Raw genomic sequence first — 12,508 nt, forward strand, 5'->3', positions numbered from 1 at the left:
ACATCTAAAGGGAAAACCCTCCTCCTTAATATACAGATTCCTTTTTGCTCTTCTCATCTCCTGTGGGACCAGCTGCAGGAGCAACAGGTTCTATTCCATTTGCAATGTTTCAGGCTGCTCTTCTGGAGACATGTTCTAAGTTTTAGAGAAATCTTGATGAAAGCCAGAGAAAAAGTGAAGATTTGCAGCAGTCGTCATTCGTCAAACTTCTCTATGCACTAAAACATTTTTTGTGTGCTGCTTGTAGCTTCTATGTTTATTTAATCTGATTTTCCCTATTTATTGTTTTATTTTATAAAACAACAGTTATTAAAACACTGGCATCTCAAGGATTTTCGTAAAAATTAGTTATATTGCCTTTTGAACTGTGTGATACTTCCACAGCACACAAGAGTTTAAGAAAAATAAACAGATTACTGCAACTTTCTGCATTTCAAAATAGAGGTAAATAACATCTGTGCAGAGCTCAAGTCCCTTCCAATAATTAGCTGCTTTAGCAAAGGGGGTGAACCACGTGGAAACACTGCAGCAGTCATCTTTTGGCTTTCCCTCCTGCAAGATGTGTTTTCTGACTGCAGCTCAGAGGATTATGCTCTCCTTGCTCATGAAAATGCTGTCCTTACAAGAACAAAGATGAGAGCTGAGAGCAGAGTGAGGCCCATTGCTTGGATGACTGGGAAAGAATGGTCCGTGTTAGTGCCGCCTGAGGACGGCTACCTCAAACAGCTCCCTGGTTTAGCTGCATCTGAAGCTAAATGGTTATTTCACAGGCTGCCGGACTAATGAAATAGTGCCCCACCCCCTTCCTTTTCATGCTGCTCTGCATTGAGAGAGGGTACAGGAACAGCTGACCCAGCTGGAGGGGATGCCAGCTGCAGGGAGACTGGCACTTGTGAGTGACGGGGTTGTGCTGCTCCGTGCTCCTGCTCCTTGCAGCACCCTCTGCAGAAGCACTGCTGGAGCACCTTGCTCCTGTCAAATGTGTCACTGCAGACTGGCAGGGTGCTTTAAACCATGTCAGGGTTCACCTGCCGCTCTTCAACAGATGGCGTCCACTTAGTAGTCAAATATTTTGGTTCTTCTCTGATAAATGCCAGGGCTTTGTAGTCTGGGGTCTAGTCTGCTGTAGTCTTTGCTCATTCTGCATTGGCTTCCTGCAAGCCTTTCTGGTTTCTGCTCATGAATTTTCCATTGATTATACATAAGATGCCTGCAGAATCTAAAAGTTCCTTAGAATATTGGCTGGAAAAGCTTTAATTAAATGGATCTCTTACTCTCTTCTCTTTTTTTAATGAAATGACTTCTTTTGGTTCCAATTCAGAGCAGGAGCACTGCTGAAATATTGAAAACATTAATGGATTATCAAAGCATATATGCTGGGTACTCTCCTTCAAAAATATGAATCTTATTCATCTTCAGTTTAGCTCACTGTGAAGACAGGAATGAGGGCTCTTGTTGCAGATACAGGTGTTCCTGCACAGCCACTACTGTTTATTCCAGGAGAAAGCAAATCCTTACAAATCTGGCTGCAGTAGGACTCCCTCTCTGGGCAAACAAGGAGCTTAATAACACAACCCCTTAATATCCTGAGGCAAGGGAAATTTTCTGCTTGCCTTGTGCTCTCCAAATGCACTAGACACTGAGGATAGTATTCATGACACCTGATTTTACCCATCTATAAATTATTCATTTGATCTGAGCTAATCAACTATGCTCCCTCAGTAGTCAATGAAAGACAAAGAAGCTGGCCAGGCACATTCATACCACGCATAAGATGGTTTGCATCAACCTCTCAGGGCTCCTTTTTCTCTCCAGTGACTTCTGGGAAAGCCCAGACTACTGCAAATGCAATGACATATTAGCCCACTTTCTTTTTGTCCACCCTCACATTGGGAGAATTACAGAGAAAGTAACAATTTATTCTTGTGTATAAACCACATCCCTTTGATGGCTAGCCAGGGACAGCTGTGCAATTCTGCTCTGTATAACTATACATATAAAAGTATTAATTATTTCTATATTAAGAAATAAATATGACATGAGGTAACAGCAAGACTTTCATCCGAGTGTGTAGGGGGATTTTTGTCTGGGTAACATAACATTGCTGTTAACCGAGTATATTAACTGAGACATTTCAATTATGTTAATTAGTTATTTTCTAATTCTTTAGCTTTATAGATAGTGATGCCATTTTGTGGGGTAAGAGCAAGTGTGACTGTGCTGCAGGATCTGTATTATTAGAGGTTTGTCTTTAGTAAGGAAGAATTTTTTACTCTGAGCAAGGCGCCAGGACCAGGCCTTGTATTTTGAAAGCTTCTGTAAAAGAAAATATTAATTTTCAGTTTAGTTTCATTCATCATGTTAAAAAATTTAGCAGTCTGGCTGTCATGAACTATACCAAGAATGGTTATGACCCTGGAAATAATATACCTAGTACATGCATTTTTTTAAATGTAGAAATTTGGTCCATTTAATTGTAATAAAAAAATTGAGCTGTGTGTTCCCTGCCACAGGAAATTATTAGAAGATCTGTTTCACAACTGAATTGTGTATAAGTCCAGAGCAAAAGAACATATTGAAGAAAAATAACATATATTATAACATATAATTGACCTCTCTTGAGGTGAAAAAACACCATAAACTATGTGCCAAATGCATTAAAACTAAACTGAAAGCACACATTCTCATGAGGGCTAGGGGCTTTAAGTTCATTGTATATCTGTATGTCAGCATCATAGAATGGCTTTCTGTACAGATATTCTTTAAACACCTCTGCAGGAAGGAGTGATTAAATCCTTATCTTGTTCACCTGGACAAGACAGTGATTGGAGATGTGTTTTTCTCATGGAACTGGGATTGATAGCAAAGACCACCCTATAGCAGGAGGCTCCTCAGTCGTGTGTGACTTGAACTGAGACCACTGCGGTTATTCTTCTGATGCTGCCAGCAAACAGCATGAAACAATAACTTTGTTATCCAAGCACTGCCACATTTATCACAGCCTGGATGTTAATTTAGAAAGCAAATACAGCTCAGGGCTTTAACTGTATGTCTGTCTTAAGTCTCAGTTTATGGGAAGGCCTGTCGAGGTCAAAGGTGCTGTTGACTACAATTATGAATTTGAAAAGAAGTTTTGGAAAGGAGATCAAAAGTAAGCTTAGTTTTGTGAGTGTTAGTACTGTAGAATCTATGACTCAGGCATCCATTGAACACATGCAAAAAGCATTTGGCAGCAAGATGGTCCTTCAGGAGAAACCGTAGTATTTCTGAAGGTGCCAGAATGCATAAGTGGCTGGGTATGGCCCCCGCGGATCGCCTGGTAGCAGCTCCTGAAAAGTGTTCCGAAGTGTTCTGTGCATCTCTCACTGGATATTCTCATTTATCCACTTGCCTTTGGAGTCAAGAAACAGCCTCCCACGAGTTCCTGAGTACCAAAATTACAGTTACCCACTCTCTCGTTATAAAACCCTCCTCTCCTGTGACAGCTGTTGGAGCGGAGCAGTGCCGGGGGCGGGTCCTGCAGCCCACCAGGTCCTGGAAAGTGTAGCAAGCCCACATCCCACTGGAAGAAGATCTGCACAGGATATTGATCTTTATTTCAACATAGACATATTTGCAATAATGAATATGCTATAGAATATACTGTGTGTTTCCCTTCTTTGTTGTAGGAAACCTTTTTTTCATCTATGAGGCTGATATCAAAATGTGTCTCTGTCACAGGACCTGTAAACCCCAGTTTGTTGTTTATTTTTTAGGACTCTTCATCTTGATTTCCAATATCATAACTATGTTAACAAAGTCAAACTAACTCAGAAGCTGTCTCACACACTACTGTGTTAGCCTGGGGCCAGATCAGGCCTCATTACTCCTTTCATGAAGCTACAGTGTTATGATCACTATTATAAAGACCTGAGGGCCTCTGGGATATTCGTCACATGTTAGATCTCCTCCCCTATGTTCCTTGTGAATTTCAGAGTTTTTAATAATTTTCCTTTTATGTGGAGAAATCTCTTCCAATGCAGGAGGCAATTTCTAGTCACCTAAATGGTTGTAGACACAACCCATAATTACAGAATTTATATTCAATGAGCTACGCTCACGATGTTTATTTTACCCACTATATAACTGGATGGAACTCCACAGCTCCCTACTTATTTCAGGTTAAAAGCATGCAAGTATTCAGCACTGAACCAGAATATCTTTTCCTGATTTACCTCCAAAGTGGTTCTGTTATGAAGATCTATTCCTAAACTAGCACATAGATGTCACTTAGAGACAGGTTGTAATGGGAAACATTGGCTTTTTGGCTAGATTAGTGCATTTAAATGGATCAATTATGTGATGCAGCTGTAGGGTGGAGGCTCTTTAAAAGCTGCACTTCTCAGTGCCAAATATAATGAAATACGGATGACTTCCAGCTAACTGATTGTTGATCTTTATACGAGGGGAAATTTTGCAACATGAGTATTTGATACTGAGAAGCTGCGCTGTGGAAAATCAAAAAAGATACATGGTGACTACAAAGATAAGACAGATAGAGGGAGATGCAAAAGTTGACAAAATTGGTAAAATTAAGAAATTAGCTGGAGATAATCAAAGATGAGTAAAATAGAAATTATAAAACTCCATCAAAAAAGATGAAAATAATGGAAAATATAACATAGCGTGAGTAACAAGGAAGTGATCGATAAAGACTGGATGCAAACAGAATAATCCTTATATGACAAGTAAATTCTTCTGGAAAAAACTGTAAAGCTATACAAAATGAGACCTAAGAAGGTTAGCCTGGTTCTGAACTGATCACTTACCAACACAGATTTTTTTTTCTTTTGCTATGTTGTACTCACAGCTCTGGATTTGGATTGTATTTTATTACCTAAATGTACAATCTCAGGTAACACAGGGAGACTCATGAAGTAGTTCAGATCAATCTTCTTGTTTCCCAAGTAATTCCCTTTTCCCCTCCATAGATCTACCACAGCCACTGTCAGTATTTTTAACTTGTTTCTGACTCCAAGATGGGAAACTCTCAGGCATCTTGTACTAATCCAACAATAGTTGAAAAAAAAATAAGTCTTTTGCCAACTGAGAAACACAGCAGCTCACATGAGTCTGCTCAGCTGAAAAAGAAATAACACACACAAAAGCCCCAGACCTATTGTCCTCTTCAGCAAACCAGAGAAAATGAAGACAGTTCTGGAGATAACAGAACTCAATTTCTTTTTTTATCAGATCCTTAAACTTGAAGTTATGTTTTTAATTTCAAAAGAAATCCTCAAAACGTGACCCAGTTTGTGTTCAGGTTTCCTCAGCATTTCAACACCCCAAAAATGCCTTGCAGTAGAGTTCAGTGAGTTGGAAGAGCAGCTGAGTGTGGACCAAGAGCAGTGCTGTGTGTCCTGATGCTGCAGAGAGGACAGCCCCTGGTGTTACGTAACAAAGGTGCAAAAGTGTAAATGGCCAAGAAGCTCACTTGTATCTTCTCTGACCTTGCCTCATCACCTTTGTTGCTTTTCTAAGCATGTGCAAAACTGTATTATAGCTGCCTTTTTTCAAGAAGTTGGTGTGGCTGGACCCCAAGGGTTTGCTAAAGGCACAACCATAAAATGAACCATTTTTTGGCCTGCTGTTTTTGAGAACTGGAAACTTGAACTGTTTATGAGAAACAATATCCTTTTGGCTCCTGTTGGGGCCAAGGCCTTACTGCATTAATTACACGTGGAGCTGGACCATCTCTCACATGCAGCAAAAAGTGATCCATGGCAACAGAAACTGTTTCTAGCCAGTAGCTCTGAAGAAATTAGAAGGCTGGCCATGGCAGTCCTTGTTCCAGCAGGGCTGTGTAAAGCTTTTTGCATTGTAAATTGCTTCAGCTCTGCCATCTAGGGGAGCTCAGCCCAGCAGGGTATGTGCTATAGGAAATAACAAGGAATCCATCGAAAACAAAGGATTTTGGCAGAAAATCCAGGGACATCCCCAACCAGGCCTGTGATTTGGGGAGGAGGAGGGCCTGCACAGGAGTCCTCTGGTCACCCTGCCAGGCTTTAGCTGTGATGTGGCCATAGCAGAGAAAACTGATCAGAGTCACATTAACATTTCAACCTGGCCATAATGAGTAGAACACGTGCAGCTGCAGGTTTGTCAGTCCCACGTGAGCAAACCCTAAACAAGGCTTGTATTTAATTTCAGGGGAAGGGAAACTGAGACTAAAAACGTCTTTCAAAACTGTCTAGTTCATCCCCTTCCAATTCCAATTGGGTTGTTCCCAGCCTTCTGTGTTTTAGTGATTTATCTGTTCTAATTTTAAATGACTCAAGAGATGGAGTTTCCACCTCTTCCCGTGGGAAATTAGTCTATGGTCTGATAGACACAGCCAGGATATTTTCCTGATGTTCAACCTTCAGTGGTTTTTCTTTGTTCAGTTTAATCTCATTACTCCCAGTTATTCCCTGTTGGTCAGTGCCAAGCACTCAGCCCTTCTCTTTTGTGTTTACACCTTCACAGTTGGATACAGTTGTCTTTAGAAAAATCTGGTAGGCTTGATTATATATGTCCACCTTCTCAAATGAAGAGAAAAAACAAACAAAAAAAAGAGTAAAGGCTAGTACAAGTTAGTCTTAAAGGATATTTTCAAGACTTAATCTACTTCCATTCACCAAACCTCACTGAGACTTGCTCATATTTTTTAGGTTACAGTGACTGGTGACCCCACACAAACTCATCACCACTTTCCTACTCATAGCAGAACTATGGGAACATAAGTTGTACAAGGTGGGAGTAACGGATGTGAGAAACCAAAATCAGGTTCCTATAATAAGAGGACACAGAAGCCCAAGAGTTGCAAGAAAAATGTGTTTAGTGGAGTGGCATTAAAAGATTACCATAAATATCTGAATGTGACAAATAGGAAGTAGAAAAGCTGGTGAATCATAAGCATGGAGAAAGCTGCCAAAATGGTATTTATGATGAGATCTTTCAGAGGCAAAGTACAGAGAGGGAAGACAAGGTGATTGAATGCAGCTATTTCTTGAATTTGCAGAAAATGCTGAAAAGAGAATAAGGAACCCTTAGCACCTTGTAAGGAGGATTAAATTGTGGAAGCAGAAATAGAATCCAGAAAGAAATCCAGCATAAAAGGAAGAATGGAGTCTAACCTGAGCAAATCCCTTGAAAGTAGGAGACAGATCAGAGGAAGAAGGTAGTATTAGCTAGAAATAAATCAATAGGGGCTTTTGTGGGACCCTCAGCAGACAGCTGGGCATTCTTGAAGCTTAGTCTAAAATGCAGTGTCAATAGAACAGTCTGTTCCCGCTTTGCCCTCGTCATAAGGAAGCTGCTGAGAGAGATGCGCAAGTCCTTCTCCTTCCCCCACAAGCTGCTGTCTTTAATATACCTGAGTTTCACACAAAACAGTTTAAAATGTTTTTAAAGTGACAGTTTAAAGTTAGAATGAAAGACTCACCTTGCCTCCAGTTCTGAACTTTATGGACATCATGAGCCAAGTACACTGATCCAGTGCAGCACAGGTGGCAGAAGCTGAGTCAGGGAAGAGTTGGGTCAGAACTGAAGAAGAAAACTTTGAGCAATGATGTGCTGCTCAAGGAGCAGACCCTCAGCAAGGAAGAGAAAGCACCTGGATGGACAACTGGAGTCAAGGACAAGATATTTTAAGATGGGAGAGGCTAAAGTATCCTTGGAAAACATTGCTCCTCACACCTACAAGTACGGTATTTCCTCTTTTGCCATGAATCCACTGAGAAGGCAGCAGGAGAACATTGTTTTTATCAGGGATAATGACTGTAACTCCGTGGCACTGACATTATCAGGGCCAACAGCATGTGCACAAATTCCAGGCTCTTCTCCTTTGCACACAAGTGAAAACAAGAACATTCAGACACTAACTAGGACAGAAAGTTGTTATGGGCTCAGGCATGGCTGTTCCCGGGACACTGCATTGCCTTCCAGCCCATCTGGACTGCAGTGAGGTGTGGAAGAAAATTCTCTGGCATATCTTCGTGAGCTAAGTGTAAAGTTATTGTTGTTATGTGATGGCTAGTGATAGAAACTGGAAGAACTCGTCTGGAGACAGCAGAATCTCCTTTCAGCTAGTTCAATTCAGATAATGCCAAATAGACTGAGACATCCGAGCCTAGAGATACATTTTAAAATGTATAAGACATTCAGATTTTGAATTTTAGAACTTTAAACCCTATATCCACTCTTGCCATAGATAATCTTCTGTAATACATATTTAAAAATTAGTTTTTTGTAACTTCTTGCTTTTTTCCCTTATGCATTTTTTCTCATTGGACAGATTGCCCAGTTTAAGGTGGTACATTTTCAGTTGTTCTGGAACAAGCTGAAGTGCCTGCTAGCTGGCTAGGGTCACCAACACTCTAGCTGTCAGGCAGAAACAAAGGAAGGTTGCAAAACAGCAAATAGGATCTCTGTTCAACTTCAAAAGTTGAACTTTTTGAAGAAGAAAATAAATCAGGAGTTATAAAACATTAGGAGATTTTCAACTGACTTAGGAGCTGTAAGGCTATGTAACTTTTAATTACTCTGGGAGGCAATAGTGCAAATATAAAAGTTTTGTCTAGACCAACATCAAGTGATCTTTTCTAATTCTGCATTTTGCAGTGACTCCACCTAAGCCATTTGTCTTGATATTATTTGGTTGGACTGCAGTGGCGTGGTATGCAATATCACTTATCCATTTTAAGGATCAGCTTTCAGCTCAGAAAGATAAGAGAAACTGTCAGGACAGACAGCAAGAATCTGTGATTCACAAGATGTCTCATGCCTCAGTTTCTTGAGGAATTTCTGGAACAAGAACCACCTGCTCCTGGTAGTAATGCAGCATCTCTTACTGGAAAGGCAAACAGCTATTTCAGTAGAGTCTGGGGGGAAAAAATGCTGCAAGAAAGAAATTCTGCCAGAAGCTTCAGCAGCAGTCCTGTGAGACCAGAAAGGAAGTGCAGCAGATCCTTCAGTCTGAGAGTCCAGCAGAAGGCTGCTGGTTCCAGAAAAATTAAGACAAAGCAGAGCTAGAAATACAACAAAATATAAAGAAAGAAAATAAAAGAAATGCAGTGGGGAAAAAAGAGAGCAGGAATAGGAAGAGGCCAAGGTGCTGCAAGCAGAGTGTGATCTAGCAGTTGATCTGTTGGGCAAGGGGCCAATTAGCTAAAGCCCAGCACAACTGGCAGGCCAATGGTGGGGCATCCCCTTAGGGTGCTGCTGCTGAAGGGGACACTTTGCCATGGGCAGTGCCACTGGGGATGAAAAGCCTGGACACCTCAGCCCCTGCAGAACCTTGGTTTCATTTGTTGTGGTGAACTCCCTAATACCTTGAAAGTAGCCCCTATACATATCTCTAAAATCAAGTCTATAACGTCTCAATTTTTGAAACAGAAAATCTGTGTTCCTGCCCACATCCTGTATTTGTGTTGTGAAAGCCACCTCAGACATATCTGCAAAGGGCCAACCTGCAACAGTCTTATCTAACACAGTACTTTTCTCTTGCATGTCACTGCACTTGGCTGTCCACTCAATTAGATGAGCTTCCATGTTTTTCAAGACTGATCTGAAAATATGAAGATATAGAAGGGAAGATGATATCCAGAAAGGAGAAGAGAGGTGGAATCTGGCCTTCAGCAATACCTGATATTTGGGTGGGAGCTGAAAGCATACAGCTGTTGCTTTTGATTTTAATTGCAATAGAATTTAAAAGAATTATAATTAATATGACATGAAAGCTCAGATGGAATGGCCTGGTATAAACTGAGCCTGTGGTTAGTTTAAACATCTATCACAATGACCTCTCATAAATCAGGGTCAGGAAACAATGAGGGGGCAGGCAAGTGTTTGTGATGTTGTTTGCTGACTGGATGTTCAAAGGAATGCTGGAAGAATGTGCCAAGAATCTGGCTTTGTCAGGAAAAAAGTTCTTGCTTTTGAAAAGACCGACAGATCTATAGAGACAAAGAGGAGCATGCTGGCACACAGGCAATACTGACTAAATTCAGAAGAATTAGAATAGAAGTTTCTCCAGAAGCTGCAGATAATGAAAACTAGTAGGAAAGGCCCAAGATATCAGACTGTAGTCCAGCATTGTGTGTAGAACCCGTCCCAAGGGTGGGAGTGAGGTGGGGGTCTCAGCAGCCTGTGCTTGTGCAGGTGTCTGCCCAGTCCGGAACACAAACCTGGGGCTGCAGAGATAGCTACTGATTGCAGTTCAGTGGCAAAAGCAGATCAGCAGTCCCTGGCATTGCCACAGAAATCTGCAGCAGGAACTCAGATGAGGGCCAGCATATATTCTATGCTATTGTCCTGGCCTGAAGGGCTGAAATGATAAAGGATATTCCTTTAAAGCCAATTGTTCTCACTTCAAGGCTGCCTTGTTGTGCTATAAAATGTCACTGGAGCAAGAGGAAACAATTCCATAGTTGCTGAGATAATTCAGAACTTAATGAGATCCACTGTGAACACACACAAGATGTATCAGGAGAAATAAGGCGTGTTGACCTGCTGTGGAAAGCATGGGGGAGAGCAACAAGAAAGTTAATTTGGATGAGCAATCTGCATTGCCACCTTTGAAACAGACTTGCTGGAAGGAGGGAAAGTGAGAATCCTAAATTAAAACCAGACTTGTGAGGGTTCCCTTAACTGGAATTTCTAAGGTCAGGAAAGTAGAGCTAATGAGGCATACTTGATAAGCAATGAGGCAGGAATTCTATGACTTAAATTTACTGACCTAAAACATTGAACACAGAAGTTCTGGAAGAATTCTGGAAAATTACTGAGAATATGAGAAATAGAAAAATACCTTGTAGCTGAGACTGCATCAAAAAGGGATAGAGAAAACTGATTTTTATTTTTTGCTGTTTTTCTATGTCCACATTTCTACTAACAACTGTTACTATAGGAATATTATACATAAATAAGAATTATTTCTGCCTTTCAGAAAGCAATTAATGCAGATAGTGACACCTGAATGTTTAATTACCTATTTAAAAACTCACTTTTAGAGAAAATTTGATATTAATTAACTCAGAAGAGTGATGGCAGCTTTGCAAGATTTTTCACCTTAGGTGAACATATAGACAAAAGAGCAAATAATAAATGCATTTTTTCCTGGAATGACTAATTAGAAGACTCTTGAAAATAAGCTGGTGAGGGACTTCTGCAAATTGTGTCAGGGAAGAGGAAATTTTTTTAAAAGCCAGTATCTCTCCAAACTCTAAATTCTTAAATAATTATTTACAAGCTGGAAGATCTTTATCTGTTAGCTCACAGTTTTGTGATAAATACAGTATTACCTACTAGGACATTAAATTTCCTTATATGTCAAAACTGTCTGAAGGAGTGAAAGCTGCAGCTTCTTTCAACAGCAGCAGAGAACATCAGCCAGGCCTTGGTGCCTTAGTGTTTCACATATCTTGGTATTATAATTTTGATTAAACCTAAGCATGGAAATCACCTACTTTCTTGATTTTCAAAATAACTTTTTCCCAGTCACCCTGTTATTTCAGCTGTAGCCACAGGCTGGGAGGGAATGGTAGGTCAGGAATGGTAATTTTGATCTGTAAAACACACATTTATGAAGCAGTCTCAGGCAAGAGCGAGAGCCAGTGGAGGGTGAGAAAAACTGGTTCTGGAAAGAAGCTGAACCAAGGAAGAAACAGCAGCCAGGGAGAGCAGCACAAACCCTCCAGAGAAGGGCAGGGATGTTTATAAAGGTAGTGTGATGACATCTTTTATTTAGAGCTTGTTCTTGGTGAAAAGCTAACTCCTACACCTTTACAATTTTAAACTGTGATCCCATCTGCTCTCACACTGGGAGCTGAGCTTGGAAAATACCAGGAGATCTCAGCAGGGTGCTGGACTTGACACTGGGAGCTGCCACAAGAGGCTCTGAGCCCTCCAGGAGCACTGTGCTTCTGACCAGGTGCTCTGGCTGATGCATAAACCAAAGACTGTGGTTGTCCTTATCCTCCCAGCCCAGTCCTTCCAAAAATGGCAGGGTATAATGCCACTATCCCCATCCCAGTTCAACCCAAGCCTGTTACACCATAGGCTCTGCTGATACCCTGCACTTTGTGGCCACTCCTGTGCAGCATAACTGATAATAATTTTACATGGTTTAGTGCTTTGGCTGGGAAAGGGTTTCTCTTAGCAAATTAAGGTGAGAGACACAAAGGTTCTGGCTGCTCTGTCAGGATAATGGCTGTGGATGAAACTGTGGCTTTAGGCAGGCCAGGCTGGTCTTGAGGAACCTCAAGGGAGTAAACCTTGGAATTCATGGGCAGGTGAACTACAGAGGAGAATAAAGCAGCTGTGCTCTGTGATGATTGTTACAATTCACAGACAAGAGTTTATATTCTACTCTTTTTACTTTACTAGAAATGGTCCTTGTAAATTATTATGAATTTGGAAGTCTATCTGATGATGGCTGAGAAGAGCTACATTGTGCCTTTGTCTCCTGAGGTAATAAAGATTTACCTCA

This window comes from Prinia subflava, chromosome 1, assembly GCF_021018805.1.
Source record: "Prinia subflava isolate CZ2003 ecotype Zambia chromosome 1, Cam_Psub_1.2, whole genome shotgun sequence".
NCBI lineage: Eukaryota > Metazoa > Chordata > Aves > Passeriformes > Cisticolidae > Prinia > Prinia subflava.